This window comes from Tamandua tetradactyla, chromosome 5 (assembly GCF_023851605.1).
Source record: "Tamandua tetradactyla isolate mTamTet1 chromosome 5, mTamTet1.pri, whole genome shotgun sequence".
NCBI lineage: Eukaryota > Metazoa > Chordata > Mammalia > Pilosa > Myrmecophagidae > Tamandua > Tamandua tetradactyla.
This window is the reverse complement of record NC_135331.1, coordinates 99,422,148-99,426,462: the sequence shown is the minus strand read 5'-3', so window position 1 is coordinate 99,426,462 and position 4,315 is coordinate 99,422,148. Positions and strand designations below refer to the sequence as shown.

Here is a 4,315-nt window from a genome sequence, read left to right as displayed (position 1 = left end):
TCTTTTGATTGGGGAGTTTAATCCATTAACATTTAAAGTTACTACTGCAAAGGCAGTACTTTCTTCTATTTTTTCTTTTGCATTTTATATGTCATATCTTATTTTTTTCTCTCTTTGTACCCTTACTGCTAATCTTCATTTCTATATTCTTCTCCAAACCTCCCTCTCCTGTCTTTTTCTACCTGCCTGCAGTGCTCCCTTTAGTATTTCTTGCAGAGTTGTTCTTTTAGTCACAAATTCTCTCAGTGATTATCTGAAAATATTTTAATCTCCCCTTCATTTTTTTTCTTTGAGAAAAGATGTTTATTAAACAACTTTGATTGTCATAGAATGAATAAAATGAGTTTTAAAAATTAAGGCTCTTCTCTTTCTGTGGATTACCAGAACAATGTAAAAATAATATCAATCAACCCTGCTGAAATCTTTGTTCCTAAAGTTAAATTTCATAGATACCTAAGCATTTTATGATTAAGATAAAAAATTGGATTATAAATGACAGTTAATGGCCGTTTGTACTGAACACACCCTCTGATCAGGTGTACAATATTCTAATTGAGTAGTTAAGCAAAAATATCCCAGTTAAAGCATAAATTTTAACTTTTAGCATTTTAAGTCATTGTTTCCCCACACTGGCATGATTTTCCTAAAATTGAAATGGTCTAATACAGGAGCACTAACTTTGGGACTCTTTATACTCCCAGTAGGATGACTGTCTTGGCTGGCAGTTCGTTTGATTATATACTTTTTTAAACACCCTAAGGTGAATTATCAAATGATTTAGAATTACATGGCATGCAGTATCCAAAATTACACCTCTGATGCATTTAGATTTACATTAAGTAGGAGAAGTGTCATTCACGTTCATTGTACACCCCACCCCTCCCACAAGAAAAACAGTCACTACCTAGTTAAGTTGTCGATCTGGTGCAGCATTAAGGATTAAAACTTACCACTTTACCAGGCCTTCCCCATGTGCAACAAACAGTGACTATACAGTCTTCAAGAAAAATTAATACAGTCTTTAATGTGCTATCTTTTTACAGATCAGTGTAACAAGGGAATAAGGGAACATCTTCCATTTGAGGACAGAATGGTGTTCCCAAGGTTTTAGCTGGGTCCGTTTTGGTTTTGGTAATTAGGTTCAGTTTGTCACTGCTCTTGCTAGAAATGTGTCCCATGCTATGGTTTCACTTGTGATCTTTCTCATGGTGTCTTTCCTTCCGGTCATGTAGTGAGAATGTTGCAAATTTGCTGACCCCAGAAACAATGGCCCCATCCATGACACTGCTTTTGCTGTCAGCATTCGAGATTGCAGAATGTGGAAGGTTGTTGGACCGCAGGAGAGGAGGGGGATGGGGCTCCCTGGGGCCATGACACTGTTCCCATTGCTTCTGGCAGGAGGACTTGTGACATTCATAACATTGGTGTGTGTCCTTGCTCTTGAGAGAGTTTGATGGGGGAACAGGATGTCTTCTATAAGGTCCCGTAAACAGAGCTGCGTATCCTGGCCCACTGGGCCAAACCGATGCGTAACGCTTGCAGGATGACTGTCTGTAGAGTTCCATTTGGATAACCGAGACTGTGTGCTATTTGCCCGATCTCTGCCAAAATGTCGAAGGTCCTGAAAGTCCTCGTCACTGCCGCTAAACTCCATGGGGTTGCTTTCTTCTACACTAGTGGTGTAGGGGTCAAATGCCACAATACTGACCCAAGATTTGTGCTCATGGCCTCTTGCTATCACTCAGCAGTCTACAAAAGACCAGACTGTCACCAGGTTGTCCTCCCCACCTGTCACAATGTACTTGCCATCTGGGTTCTAGCACACACAGCAAGCCTCCAAATTGGCTCTTCATTGTACCGTGTGGTCTGTTGAGTCGAAGTTGTACACCCACAGAAACCCATCCTGGCTCATGCATGCTAAGAACTTGCCATTTGGGGAGAAAGCAAATTCATTAAGGGCCCCCTCGTGGTGAAAGCAAACTCGTTGAGGGCCCCCTCGTGCACTGTTCATTTAAGGAGAGGGTTCCATGTGGATTTGCTCTCGCAAGTGTGCACAGCAAAGCTCTTGCCCTGTTTCAGAAGCTGGTAGTGGGGGGCTGTGATGCCACAGGTGCACTCCACGCTATACAAGTACATGTTCCCACTTGAATTTGCTACTAGGAAAAGGCTTTCTGAACCAGGAACCCACTTGACATAGGTTACTTGAGACTTGTCTATTAGTCTTTCCTCATTAAGTAGTTGCTAGTTTCTTTTTTTGATTGGGTCTATAAGTTGGACTTGGCCTGCAGAAAAGTCCCTGAGGAGAGGGATGCTTTCTGCTGTGGCTGTTAAGGTAGTTGAAATCATGACAAGTAGGCTGTGTTCCTTTGTTGATCCTTTTATCTATTGGTTTACTCAAGTCAGCAGCCTTTCTGGGTGGTGAATTGAGTCTTAATCTCCTTTCACCCTTCCTCTGTTGCCATCTTGGAAAGCCTCCCCTTCATTTTTGAAGCACAGTTTTGCTGGATATAGAATTCTTAGTTGGCAGTTTTTCTCTTTTAGAATTTTAAATATATCATACCATTGCCTCCTTGCCACCATGGTTTCTGCTGAGAAATCTACACATAATTTTATTGAGCTTCCCTTGTATGTAAAGAATCACTTTTCTCTTGCTGCTTTCAGAATTCTCTTTGTCTTTCACATTTGACAATCTGATTAGTCGGTGTCTTGAAGTAGTTCTGTTAGGATCTGTTCTGTGTAGGTTATATTGTGCTTCTTAGATCTATAATTTTATGTCTTTCGTAAGAGCTGGGAAATTTTCAGTGATTATTTCCCCCATTATTCTTTCTGTTCCTTTTCCCTTCTTCTGGGACACATATCACAAGCATGTCATTTAATTCCCTTAGAACCTGCTTATATTTTAACATTCTTTTCCTTATCTGTTCTTTTGTGTGTAGGATTTCAAATGTCTTAAACTTTAGTTCACTAATCCTTTCTTCTTTCTCTTCAAATCTGCGGTTGAATGTCTCCATTGTTTTTCATCTCTTCTGTTGTGTATCCTTCTTCTCTTTTGCAATACCTTCTTTCAACTCACTGATTTGATTTAGAAGAATTCTTAATTAGTTCTTTCAACTCCAGTATCTTGTTTGAAGTGTTAGTTTGTTCCTTTTACAGGACCATATCTCTGTGCTTCCTAGTATGACTTGTGATTTTTTGCCTAGACATCTTGATTCCTTGATTAGTTTATTCTGGAGGCAGTTTTCTCTCTTTTACCTAGGATTTTCTTGTTGGTTGGCTTTGTTCTCTCTCTGTTCTTTAACATTCAGTTCAGTTTATTCAAGACCCTCTAGTATAGCTTCTATTTAACTGATCAGAATTTTCAGCTCTTGTTTTCCTTGTTCTTACTCAGCTGTAAGGGATCTTTTCTTCAAGGAGGATCTCCCCAGATGCGATCAATCCCAAACAGATTTTCCCAGACAAGATCTCAGGTATAGAGTATAATCAGTATCAAGTTACCGTACAGATGAAACCTGGCAGGTTGTCAGTCTTTCCTACAAAGCCTCTTGATTCTGTGTTTTCCTATCCTGCCCAGGAGGTAGCACTTGTTAGCCCTCAGCTCCACATCAGTGTAAAGTTGTGTGGTGCCTTTAATTCTCAGCAGACCCTGTCCCTGCCAGGGGTATGGTTGAGAGGGAGGCTGAGGTGGAAGGTGGGCTTAAACTGTTTCTGTTTTCCGGCTCCTGGAGTCTAAATTCTCTGAATGAGAGTTGCCACTTTTGCTGGGCTCTCCCCCCTCCTTTTGGGGGGAAGATATGCCCTTTAGTGAATTATCTCCTTTACCTGACTAGTTACTTTGTCTCTCAGACATACCTTAAATCCACCCTTGCCTGGCAATTGAAAATGCCTACAGCTTTCTTTAATGTGTTGTTAAAAAGTTATATATTAATAAAAGGAAATAGAAAAAAACATCCTTTTCAGAGCTAGTCTCCAGCTCACAGAGTTTGCCAGTCAAGAGCCAGAGTTGGTACCCTGCTCTGTGTCCCTCTCTTCTTGTAACACAACCCTTTTCCCATATTCTAAGCTCAGCAGACTCCAAAAGCCTCTGTTTTGTTTTTTGTTAGCCCTGCCTCCTCTCTCCTAGAGAAGACCTCTGGGTTCCATTTGTGCTTGTTCTGGGTTTATCTGTGCTTGGAGCTTGTATTCAGCAGTCCAAATTAATTAAATCCACAGTTGGAGCTTGCTTGAGCTCTTCTTGCCTTGCACCTAGTAGAGACTGCTGCTTTTCTCCATGGGGAAGTGCCTTCAAAACAGCCTGCTGGGCCATTGGGGGAGGGGC

General features: G+C 41.0%; 1 pseudogene; it reads right to left on the bottom strand.

The window, feature by feature from the left end:
* Window positions 1-932: 932 nt before the first annotated feature.
* Window positions 933-1,868, bottom strand: LOC143684638 (WD repeat-containing protein 20 pseudogene; annotated as a pseudogene).
* Window positions 1,869-4,315: the final 2,447 nt, after the last annotated feature.